The sequence below is a fragment of the Carassius auratus genome, chromosome 40, assembly GCF_003368295.1.
Source record: "Carassius auratus strain Wakin chromosome 40, ASM336829v1, whole genome shotgun sequence".
Lineage (NCBI taxonomy): Eukaryota > Metazoa > Chordata > Actinopteri > Cypriniformes > Cyprinidae > Carassius > Carassius auratus.
This window is the reverse complement of record NC_039282.1, coordinates 20,929,574-20,943,373: the sequence shown is the minus strand read 5'-3', so window position 1 is coordinate 20,943,373 and position 13,800 is coordinate 20,929,574. Positions and strand designations below refer to the sequence as shown.

Below are 13,800 nucleotides of genomic sequence, written 5' to 3'. Positions count from 1 at the left end.
AAAAGAAACACACACACACACACACACACACACGGTTGCACATGGTAACAGAAAAGAAACACACACAAATAAACACACACACACACACAGGATGAGGATGTGCAGTCATTTCCCCCACTGTACACACACTGCTCCACTGTAAAAACACTTTTATGTAAAGAAATGATGTCATTCGTTCTGATTGGATGACAAGGCTTGACACCTGACACCCCGCCCACACAACGCTGGAAAACTGTCGTCTCTTCCCAGGAAATGATGCGGTCAGAAGGTCGTGACATTTCACCTCCTAGTATACTGAGAGATCACGACCTTCATTAACGCCACTGACACGGTTCCCACAACGCAGCAGACTCACGTGGGATAGCTCCTCTGTTGCATCATGGGAAGGATCTCGGAGCTGTTCGACTGTTGAAGCAGCAGCTGAGAAAATCTCGCTGAGAAAGTACAGACAGAAGAAAATCAACAAACATATGGACAACAATATTTTTAGCAAATGTGTTCTGGGTGATTGTTATCACATTGCCATGTGGTTGCTAATGCATTCTGAAGTTTCAAGCGATATAAAGAATAAAAAATAAAAGTTAACCTCTCCAATTATCACTTTCTTTCTCAAAATTGGGAGTTTATGAATAAAATGTTGTAATTACATGTATCTTGTTACGGGTCTCTCTTGATAAGTAGTTGCTAATTTGTTCTGGTTGGTTTTAAAGACAACTGCTATGCAATCACTAGAGTATTTTAGATGACTGTTAGTGGTTTAAAGCAGTTTCTTTGTCAACTAAACGTGTGTGTATTTTGCATTGTGTATTTCTTTTGTTAAGTGTGTTTTTCTTCTAGGAACTAGTATCTCTTAAAGCATAATGGGAAAGTGACAGAAGACTGAGCAAACATAAATGTGTGCATAAGAGTGTGTTTTAATCCAAACTTCACACATTCTGACAGAAACCTTAGAATGAGATCATATAGATCACAGGCTCTTTTAATTATCATGCATGCGTGTGCGGTGTGTGTGTGTGTGTGTGTGTGTGTGTGTACACTCACAGGTCCAGTCTCCCAGAACTCTGAGATGAATGCCAAATGTTGCATTCTTCCCTGTCGGACACTGAGGAGCACAGTCAAAACACACACACAGAGCAGGGATTGAGGATCAGGGCACAGTCATGCATTAAAGGAAACAGACCCCTGCGGCTAAAAAATCTCTGAGTAAGTGTATGAGTGGGGTCACAAAGTTTCACTTGCAACCAAACGGTTTAAGTGTGTAAGTGTGGAGAAGTTTAATGCTTAAATTTGCATGTTTTCAAAAGTGCTTTCTAATGGAAACATTTACGTGAGCCATCGTGGAATGTTTTGTTTGAAGGAGAGTGCAATTTGATACTTAAACAATCTCCAACAGCATTACATCATTGAAAACGCCTTCAGCACGGTTTATGAAGAATGTACATGTTCATATGCTGCTTTCAGGTCCTGGAAAACTTAACTATGATGTGAAATGCACTCAGAATAATAGCATTCGTAATTGTTTTTGTATCCATAATTTGCTAGTCACTTTGAATAAAAACGTGTCAACGTGTAATTAAAATGTGATTACAGCCAATACCAATTAGCCATGATTCTTTCATCCACTCACCCAAGTTGGCGTCTAAATAAATTCCCGAGTTTCCCCACTGGTAATTATGACATTGCGGTGATATTCATGTGCATTTTATTTCATGAGTACAATCATGACTTGAACGCAGTAATACACTCAAACAGACTCACTGTGGTAAGAGTAAAGGGATGGTTTTCAAATGACGAGACGCTCGGGCAGTTCAGCAGGATGTACTAGAGAAAACATCACAAAAACACATTTTTTATATTAAATATCTATTTTTATATAGAATATATTCTTACATGGTCCATGTACACATATATGTTTTTGAAAGAATCACCAAGCTGCATTTATTTGATCAACATACAAAAACAGTACAAAGCAAAAACAGTATAAAACATGTGAAATATTATTACAATTTAAAATTAATGTTTACTAAGGTAATATATTGTAAAATGTTATTTATTTATATCATCAAAGCTGAATTTTTTTGTGCTGACCTGAAACTTTATCTTTTTCAGGATTCTATGATGAATAGAAAAGTTCAAAAGAACAGCATTTATTTGAAGTATAAATAATTTTTTTGTAACATTATAATTGTTTTTTACTGTCACTTTTGATCAATTTAATGTATCCGTGGTGAATAAAAGTATTTCCTAAGAAAATTTAAAAACTTGACCTCGAGCTTTTGAATGATAGCACTCTTTCTGAACTCTTTCATTTAAAAAGAGAAATGAAAGTTGGAATTTTCATTGTTTTTCTTCTGTAAAAAATTCTAAATGCTTCGTAAACAAACTTTAAATGTAACTGTTTGGAGGCGGGCTTACCTGTCCAGGGCGGGGCTTAAAGCCACTCTTTCAGCATGCGCAATTCTACAACACTGCACGGATGAGTAAAGACAGAGGACTATGGTAACAGGAGCAGCACTGCTTTTTTATGAAACGATACAACCGCTCGGCACAGTACAGGCAGAGAGGACCAAGAGGAACCCACAACCACGTCTAAAACACACACACACACACACACTGATAATCATAACAGATGTACATATAAAAACAAAAACCTGAAAGAATCAATTATTTAATCATATTGAATCAGAAAGACAGACCTGAGGAAAATGGGGGTTGAAAACGAGCCTCTTCTTGACAAACTGTCTGTGGTGCACCTGAAGACTCCGCCCCCTTCTCTCCAGCTGCTCTGTGATTGGTCCATGAACTGAGATTGTTGTGGATGCAGCCAGGTGGGTGGGTCTCCACGTTTGACTGATACTTTAAAGCTCCGCTATTGACAGAGAGGTGTCAATCATATCACATAAAGCGTACAAGTAAAAAAAAAATCACCCCACATTTGCACAGAACTTCCAACGTTTTAATTCATTTTACAAAAAAAATGCTTTGTCTTCAATATCTCTATTCTCAACTATTAGAAATAGGGAGAAAACTTTAACCGAACCTTCTGAAAAAATATCTGCCAATGGACTTAGAAAAAAACAACATAATTCAGAATCAGAATCAAAAGGAAAACAAGTTTTGAGAGATATTTATTCTAATTTTAATTGGTTTTGCCTCTTAAGTAAATGTATCTTGATGTTTAGATATTTGCATTGGAAAACAAGACAAACAATACGAAAGAAGATTTTTAGTAATGCATGTTATATCTAAAGCCATGATTTCATGAATTTAATACTTACAGCTCTGATTTAAGACCTTTGTAATGCATTCATTTTGAAAGGGTGATTTAAGACTTTAAAACCAACATTAAAAATCATGTTTATTAAAAATAAATAAATAAATAAATCATAATTTCACACATCAATTCATTTTGCCAAATATTTTATGTGTGACATTTCAGAAATTTGTTAGGGGAAAAAAGTTTCCTTTCATTATGCAGTGGATACATAAAGAGTATGCATTAAGTACAGACTTTAATGCATAGTTACACTAATTCTACTCTTGCAAACTAAAAATGGAGAGTGTGCAAACTGGGGCTTTTTTTCTGTTCAAATGCATGGCAATATTTAACAATCTAGTATGTACTCACCCTGCTACGTGGACCATCAGAATAACATAAAACACGATGAAGAGGTTGTGAGTGTACCAGAATATCTCGTAGCTTGAGACTCTGAGAAAAAAACACACACAATTGCACTCCAATAAAAAGGAGAGCGAGATAAAAGAACATGGTGCACAGCATTCAGGTGTCTTAGATTGAACGAGATGCTCTTGAAGTGTCCTAAAGGGAACTAAAGCACCTTAATTATAACAGGACAATGGTGCGGTGAAGCCCATCGGCCACAGATCAATCAGAGGGCAAGAACCCCTCCAGCTAGTCTAAGTAATTACAGTGTGTGTGTGTGTGTGTGTGCGTGTAAAGTTTAGGAAGAGGAGACTAGGGTCAGAGTCAGGTCGGATAAGAGTTAAAGGGTTAGAGGTTCTCACCTAATACAGTAAGAAGACGCTGTAAACATCAGGAACAACACTAGCACCAATAGAACACCAGTAACTCCAGGAACTGAGAGAAGAGCCAACACAATCAGGACTTCTCAACAAGGTTATAATGTATAATACGTATTTTGTCAAATTAAATAAAGCTGAATTAAAATTGTATCTAAATATAAGATGATTTGCCTTGGCAATAAACTGAAAAAAGCACAAAAATATATAAAAAGTTAATTAAAAATGTTAATATAAACTATAATAACACATACATAATATTAAAATAACACTTCAACTAAAGATAATTAGAAATGTTGCCTTTGCAACTAGGTACTAAAATTATTAACAGTAAAAAAATAAAATAAAAATACCTAAATAAATTAAACCTTAATAGTAATATCAAAAATATTAATAATAATACAAATGACAAATATAAGCAATTCAAACTATTAATACAATTATGTTTATAATCGTTTAACGTTTACTTTAAGTTGTGTGAAATAACTTTAAATATTCAGTTAAATAGATATGTAAACAATTCAGTTAACAATTTCAACACAAAACATGAAATGAAAGGAAACACATTTGAGTGTTTCTCAATTAATCGTTCTACATTTCACGTCATCATTTCGGTTTATTAAACACAACGCACTGATGTGGAAGTAAAGAAGAGAGATTCAGACACCTGTGCTTATGATGAGAATTCTGGGATCCTACAGGGAAAAAAATAAAACATTATAACCTACATATTACGCGGCACAACTATACTTAAAATTGATAATATTCAGAAATGTTTCTAGAGCAGGAAATCAGCATATTAGTAATGAAGAATGGATGTATTTTCTGATTAAATAAATGCAGCCTTGGTTGAGCAGAAGAGACCCCCATCGATGCCAAAAGCCAAAATCAAAAACATTTGAATTATTCCAAACACAGAAGATGTTGATGCAAACGTCTGTGTGTGTTACCTGTCCTCGATACTGAGCGACATTGAGCGCGGGGAAATCCTGGGAATATCTCACAGAGAAGCTGACCATGTTCACGAGGTGAGCGCTCACGTGAACCACTGCAGACACAAACACACAAACATCAGCGATGTGTGGGAGACAGTGTGTCTATTCAGCAGCTCTTGTGTGCGACTGTGTGCTGCAGTCATCATGGTAACGGAATGCATTCGATCTCTGTAATTAGAACAAGACCAAAGCGCACTGAGACAGGAAATGGGGAGGAGGGGTTCTCAGACACAAGATAAAACCAGCTGGGAATCCCTCGGGATATTCCTGTGTTCACACACACACACACAAACACACACACACGGAGAGAGAGAGAGACACACCTGTTGACCAGCAAAACCTAGTCTGGCCTGTCAGTGCAACACTAGACGGAGTTACTTCGCAGGTCAAGCTCTTATTTCAGCAGCTGTCGTAGTTAGATATATTTTGAATGGGCCTTCATGTTGGTTCATGTTCTGGTTATTTTGACCCAGAGGGGATTTTCTTTCTCCAAAAAAATGCTGGTTATTGTAACATCAAACGTACTGACTTCGCTCACACGGGGTATAACAACAACAAAAAAAAAAAAAAAAAAAACGGGGGAGATAACTTTGTTTTGGGGGATTTTTTCGAACCATGTTGTAAGACTCGTGGTGCTCAGACAAAAGCTCTCATTATGCTATATTATTATTGTCAAAAATTGGATTCAATGTTTTTGTCAGTTTGTTTTCTAACACAAGTTTGTATATTTCTTTTGAAACTGATTGATCATAGGCCTTATGCATAGAGCTTATGCATCACATATAAAAAAAAAACTAACTAAAAATGTAAATAAAACATAACCTTTGTGCTGTGCTGAAAATTCTTTACTAATTACTTACTGATTTTTACTAATTTGATGTTTTCCAGTCAAAATTCACCAGCCTTTTTAAAAAAGAATAGCTTGTAAATCTGTTATGATGCTGTATTATCACCAAATCTTGGATTCAATCTTTTTGTCGACTTGTTTTCTTTCAATTAGCACAGGTTTTGTACTTTCATTTTTGGAAGTGTTTGGTCGTAGGCCTCAATAAATCTGAGTTTATGCACCTTTTACAGCAGTTTTGGAGTGAAAAAGCATCATTTGTTATATTTAATTTTATTTTAATGTTTTTTTATTGTTTTACTTTACAGTAATAATGAAACATGCACACATAAATAAACACAAAGGGTGCTTTCAGACAGACTGGTGACTCAGCCGAAGTAATCTGTTCTTCCTCCCCCGTGAAGTGAGTGTAATCTGCTGTCTCTTGCATGGTCTTTTAATTCTGTTTATGAACCGTCTGATGCATACAGCACAAAAATGACAACAGCTTTCTCAAAATGACATATGACTTTCTGACCTGAATCAAAAATCATGTTAAAAACGTTTCCAGGCTGCTACAATAATGCTTCTGAGGAAGTAGTCACATGATTTAACAAACTAGAGATTTTAAAGCATAACTGTTTTCACCTGAGAAGATGCAAATTGTGACTCCACACGCCACATGAAATGTCTTGCTCTTATCCAGCAGCCGACGAACATGTCTACCGGTCACCTGACAGAAAGAGAGAGGGTCCGAAAGTCAAAAACAAGCCTCATTCAGCATGGAAGCAACAAGTCTTTGAATCTTTTGACATCTTTTCACTGCAAACGCAGCAGCTGAAGCAGCGTATATGCAATGTGCAAACAGCACAGACTTGTCATAAATGCATAAATATAAGATTTTCTCAAAGTCTCACCCGCTGAGATCCTCGGAGGAAGGTAAGCAGCGATCTGCACATCGGCAGCAGCACCAGACTGCAGTTGAAGTTTAAAACAGAGGCCGATGCTCGACTGATGCACAGACCAAGCTGAAGAAACACAAGCACATGAATTAAAACAAGTGTTTTTACACTTTTTAATGTCAAGGACACTGAAAATGACACGGAAGACGCCGTTCCTGAAATATAAAGGCAGTGATACATTTTAAAACTAATTCATACTGTGTGAGAAAATGTAAATAACATTTAAAAAAATCATATTGCAATTGTACTACAGCCTCTAGAAATGGCTACAATAAAATAAATATTAATCAAAGTAACATTTTTTTGCAATTCCTAAAAACTTAAATGTGAAGTCAAGCAGAAAATCTCAATATATATGCGTGTCGGTATGTGTGTGTGAGTTGCAGTTGAGTTGGTTTTGAGCATCGTTTCCTGTAAAGAGATGAGCGAGTTGTTACACGTCTGTTCAGCTCTTTACAGAAACACAACAGCCCTGCTGCATATGAGGGATTACAGCTCACACACACACACACACACACACACACACACACACACACACACACACACACACACACACACACAGAGACACAGACAGACAGGGTTAAACTGCTGCAATTGTCCAATTCAAGCATAAAACATTTAAAATCTTAGCTAACACAAGTGTGGTCTGTTTTCAGAAAGTTGTGTGTCCCTGTCCAGCATCTCTCCGGGACGTTAAACAATAACCGGTGACAACAATTACACTGATTCACTCAGGAGTGTTGTGGAAATCCTCCCTTTCCCACAGCAACACACAAAACACAGGCACCATCTGTACAAACAAATACACACTCACCTCAAATAAAAAGAAAATGCAAACACACATAACTTCCACAAAACACACACTTGTCAAACTCATATCTCAATGGCTACACACAAACACAAAGATTAAAGTCTAAAACGAACTCAAATATATACATTACACTATAGAAAAATACACAAACTTTATTATGTCTAGAGGTACAGACCTGTAAAACCCACACACACACACACATAAACTCTAGTTCTTACCCCGAGCATCTTGTGTAGATAATAATACTGCGCTCCGCTGAAGTACACCATGAATGTTTTCCAGAACAGAAAGACATTCACAGCAATCCAAACCATCTGCCCAAAACAATAAAAACACAATAATCCAACTGATCGATCTCAAACTCAGACAACTCAATGCATGAGCCAGTATGGACACTGTGACAACAGGAAGCGGTTGATTGAATCCCTCCTCACCGTGATCAAGTGTTTGGGTCCTTCATTGGCCCTCCAGCTCTTCAGCGCGACGCTCATGGTTCCCTCGCGCGCGCTTTCCACGCACCGCGACGCTAATACTCGGACCGCGATCCGCCGGTAAACATCACCGGTGCCGCCGCTGGACTCTTGGTGCCGTGACGCTTACCCCGCCGGCTTCTCCAGGACTCCGCGTGCCGCTCATGTTCCATGTCACGCGCCTCCCACCAAACACCAAACGCCCGGGTTGGGACCCCGCATACTGTCGAGTGAATCCTGCTGTGGACGTCTATTTGACGTCTGCTAGACCTTTTCAGAGTGTTTGCTCATCAGTAATAAGTCTATAGGGCGTTTCCTATCAGATGTCAAATATATGTTTGGAAGATGCCTTTAAGATGTTAATGATTTAGAATGTGTGTAAAACTGACATCATATAGAAGTCTATCAGATGGCTGCACACAGATGAAGCGATCTTTAACAGATATCTTGCGGGATCAAATTTGAATTTGAAAAGTTAGACTGATAACCACTTGGTTACCTGCTAGTTAGTCAAACTAGTTCTTAAGACACAGTCTTTAAAGTGGTGACTATGTTTATGCAACTGGCCCTGAGTAATAAAAATATAATGAGTGTTTTCTACTACTTCTTACTTCTTTCTACTACTTATGCCGCATTTCCACCGAAATTACCCGGAACATTTTTACCAGGAACTTTTTTTCCCAGGAACTTTTTCCCCCCAGACCTGTTGCTTTCTGCGTTTCCACCGCGGTGTAAAGTACCGGGTAGATTAGGCAAATAGACTGGTGACGTAGGTCTGCGCGCGTTTCTCAATACAAAGTACTGCTGATTTTTTTTTTTTTTTTTTTAAAGTACGCTGATTTTGGACGTGCATCCTCGGTAGTTAGTTCAGACTTTGTGCATTCGACTCGGGAGTGTGATGTCCGCGACGACGCAAGTCCGGTAAATCTATAAACAGCAGCGTACTTGATAACTTCAGTCAGCTCGTCTTGGCTACTGCAATTTTCCTATTTACAATAAAACGAAATGGGATATAAAATACCACTGCCTCCTTTGGTTTTCATTTAAGCATAATAACAGCTGCAGAAATGTACTTAGTTCAGGGATATGTGTATATGCAGCCATTACAATGAAACGAAATATTATATAAATTTGCCTTTTTTGTTTTCATTTTAACATATAGATAAATTGAATACAGACCAAAGAAAACCTGTTAGATTTACCCCGCAGCTGAATTATATGTTATGTTTAACCACTAAAGACACATCAGAGCCAGCGGCACATATCAGAAGGTCTAGCCGATTTGAGGCTGCATCTCGGCGGATACATGAGGACTGAGCTCTCGCTGATCGAGTGGAGCTCACCATCGCAGAGATCGGCGAAACACATTTTTTAAATAGGCACGGTCTTTATAAATAAACCATAGATTTGCGTTTTAAACAACTACATTCTCGCCTGAAATACTTTTAAAATTACATTTCATGACACAATAACAGTAATATTTGAAAATGATCCAAATAAATGGTGGTTGAACTCAACCAATGCTGCGTGAACTCAGATCGCTTTGGCTACTGCAATTTTCCCCTCAGTACATTTACAATAAAACGAAATAGGATATCAAATACCACTGCCTCCTTTCGTTTTCATTTAAACATAATAACAGCTGCAGAAATGTACTTAGTTCAGGGATATGTGTAACGTTATATACAGCCATTACAATGAAACGAAATATTATATAGACTTGCCTTTTTTATTTTCATTTTAACATATAGATAAATTGAATACAGACCAAAGAAAACCTGTTAGATTTACCCCGCAGCTGAATTATATGTTATGTTTAACCACTAAAGACACATCAGAGCCAGCGGCACATATCAGAAGGTCTATCCAAGGTGAGGCTGCCTCTGGGCGGATAGATGATCACTGAGCTCTCCCTGATCGTGTGGAGCTCACCGTCTCAGAGATCGGCGAAACACATTTTTAAATAGGCGCTGTCTTTATAAATAAACAACAGATTTGAATTTTAAACAACTACATTCTCGCCTGAAATACTTTTAAAATTACATTTCATGACACAATAACAGTAATATTTTGAAAATGTTGATCCGAATAAATGGTGGTTGAACTCAACCAATGCTGCGTCAACTCAACCAATCAGGATGTTTAGCGCCAAAGTCCCGCCCCCGAAAGTTCCTGAACTTTAAAAAAGTACCACCTCGCCAGCAGGGACTTTCTGGGGGGCATTTTTTTACCCGGAACTTTTATTTAGTTCCTGGTTCCTGCGGTGGAAACACACCAAGTACCGGACCAAGTCCCTAGTTCCTGGGTAAAGTTCCTGCGGTGGAAACGCGGCTTTACTTCTTAAATGAGTATATATCCACCTATATATATATATATATATATATATATATATATATATATATATATATCGACATACTATATGTCTATCTATCTATTTCTTTAACATTAAAAAAAACATTAAACTCTTGAATATCTACTTAATCTAGCTTTATAATATTTATTTACTTTTAAAATGATAATACATAGGAATGAAACACTTTCTGAAAGCTAAATTGAGGAGTAAGAACACTAAAGTCTTGTCTTATTATTTACTTGAGATATAGGGTGCCACAAGGATCCGTGTTAGGCCCTCTGTTACTTTCAATAAACATGATGTCACTTTGCAACATTATTAGAAAAAATGGCATTAGTTTCCACTGATATGCTGGTGATACTATGTTATATATTTGATCACGACCAGATGAAATTTCTAAACTGTACAAATTGACAGAATGTATTAAAGATATAAAACATTGGACGACCAGTGACTGTCTCCTTATTAAATTCAGAGAAGACTGAGGTATTACTTATAGGACCAAATCCGGTACACAGATTCACTTAGAATGTAATTTCCAACTAGGATACTATGTCATCATCTGCAGTTAAAGACCTGGGTGTTTTATTAGACTGCAACTTATCCTTCAAAAATCTTATTTCATATGGACAATAAACAAGTTAAAGTTATTCCAAAATGCATCTGCTAGAGTACTTGCCAGGAGTCCTTACTTCTATAAAATTTATATCTATTTTCTTTTCTTTTTGTGTCTACTGAAACTTTATTTATTTATTTAGGACCCAATCATTTGTTTCTTGGAGCGGTTTAATTAGCACCTTATTGTCGGATAAAATGAATCAAACATGGGCCAACGACGCCATCTATTGCTTAGCGAGTGCTAGCGTCGAAATGTTTAGCTCTATTTTCATTTCACGCATCCAGCTGTGTTCTGCCAGTTAATCTAATTACAACTAAGAAATTAAACAATACCCCTCCACCCACATGAGAACCCGCATTCCTCAACTCCCCGAGCGTCGATTCCCCATTGAGCTATACAGCTGGTGACCAGACAACAAATGAATTCCGTTTATTGACATTTGCACTTTACTCTTACTAATATTATTAGAGATTAACTGAAATTCGAGTCACTTTGTGCACGTTTGTATATTACGTGTGTGAACTACAGACAATTAATTCTGACTGAACCGGCGATTTTTGAATCTTTTGAATCATTCTTCTGAATCGATTCATTTGAAGTGGCAAGCAGGTCACTTTTATTACAAGTACAAGCTTTGGCCATGTGTTGGTATAATACAAATAACCACCGTTTGAAACAACCAATGTAACTGAATCAATGTGTTTAAGAGTGAAAAATAGAAAACAACACCAGTTAAACGCGAGTGTTCTTGCTCACCAAACTGGTTTCAGATAGTCAGAATATGATAGCTTCTTAGAGATTTTTGGTAATTTTCGACGAACTAACCAGATTAGTCTAATTTATGTAGTTATATTTCCGAAGGAACGCGTAAAATGCTGCACGGCAACTTTTATTTTGCTTAATAAATCAAGCGAATTGGTGAATCATTTTCACTCAAACGAACCGATTCGCCACACTGAACTAATGAACACAAGCCAACCAAGACTCGCCTACATTTCTCGCCTTATAGAACTAGTTCCCAACTTCCAACGCGTTATGTGTGGTGCTTAATCAAATGGGTTGTGAAGACAAATTAATCAAGTGGATCTGCCGGTTCACGGCAATCACGGCTTTCTTCTTGATTGGCTTTATTATTGGTGAGTTTCTCTACCTTTATCATTATTATTTTTAATAATAATCTGCAATGGCACACTTTAGAATCAAGTTGTATTAGACTGTCCACTGTGCATAATTTTACAAGAAGAATAATTTGTTAAAGTTGTTAAATCCTTCATATTAAGCATTAACTCGTGGATTTATTTGCTCTTTGTTGCTTATGGTCAAATTCAGGATACATCTTTATCTAAAACAAGTGTCATGAGCCTAACATTATTTTGGATATGAATGTTTACAGTCTTGAAGAAGATAATAATGAAGAAGGTAATCTTGAAGAATAATGTCTTATACGATTATGGAAAACCTGAAAATACACTTTCTAATCTTTGAAAGTAATGGAAATATATTTTTGCAATGTCATTTTTTTTCTATTAATGTTTGGATTTTAAATATTGCATTGAATGCGAATAAGTACATTTGCATGGACAAAGTCATGGAAATTCATTCGATATAAATTGTGGGAACCCATTGTCTCGGAAATTCTAAATCAATGACAGTTTGTAGAGACTGAGAATGAAAAACCAAACAGAGTTTTGTCTTTGTATTGCTTTAATTCTCTGCAGATAAGGATCTGGTTTACACACAGCTTGGGTCTGTGTGCAAAGATATAACACAGACGCACATTCCACTTTTTATAGTATGTAAAAAATTACATTGCACAATTGCAAAATTACCAATAACACATGCACATCTCATGCACATTACATCGTAGATGCCTGGTTACTCTTCTCGAAAGTGATGATGGTTTTCATTGTTTTTTATTGGGACTTTAAATTGACTAGCAATAGAGCACACTTCACAGTCACAACAAGCAAGCAGACAGCCATCTGAGCACTTCTGCCTGCAACATGCCGAAGAGCAAATTCACATTTACCTATGAGTTACAGAAGAAATTCCCCACTTACTCTCCCGGTTGGGACAAGTGGGAGGCTGCAAAGACTTTCATGCTTATTTGTTAAGCAACAAAAAAACTGCTGGGAAAGATCAGCTCTACAGCAAAATATAGATGGGCAAACAAGGAGGATGAGGAAGAAAAACTGGATGAAGAGGAAAATGAGGATGAGGAAGGAAACTAAAGATATTGATATTTTTTGTTAGTTTTCATAAGTTTGTGATAGCTTTTTTTTTTTTTTTTTTTTGGATTGCTAATATAGCAGAGGTATTTTTCAGTTATTTGTAATTTATTTATTAATTTTTCTAATACAGAAAAGACATTATTTCTATCATTATTTAATTCGTTATTTTTTTAAACTTGTCATAATAAACCATATTGAGCAACCTCTGAGAAACCTATCTGAATTTGTTTTTTTGGTTGTAGATTGTATGAATTGTTATTACAAAATACTGAGGAGGCATACTTTAAATGTATTGAAATTATAAGGCATCTTTGAGTAAACTTTGAGTATCATTTATGTATCTCATTGCCGGTCCTGCATGGGATGTCCTGGTTTTCACTAATCAAAATATGGCCACCCTAATCTTTTAAAATAGAATTAAGATTGGGCCTTAATCATTGTTACATGTTACACAGGTAGAAAGCAGGTTTTGTTCTCATCGCTGCGTCCTTCGCT

The 13,800-nt window shown here is 36.7% G+C and overlaps 1 pseudogene; it reads right to left on the bottom strand.

Moving 5' to 3' along the window:
- Positions 1 to 6: 6 nt before the first annotated feature.
- Positions 7 to 8,538, bottom strand: LOC113058885 (NADPH oxidase 4-like; annotated as a pseudogene).
- Between the last annotated feature and the right edge of the window lie 5,262 nt (positions 8,539 to 13,800).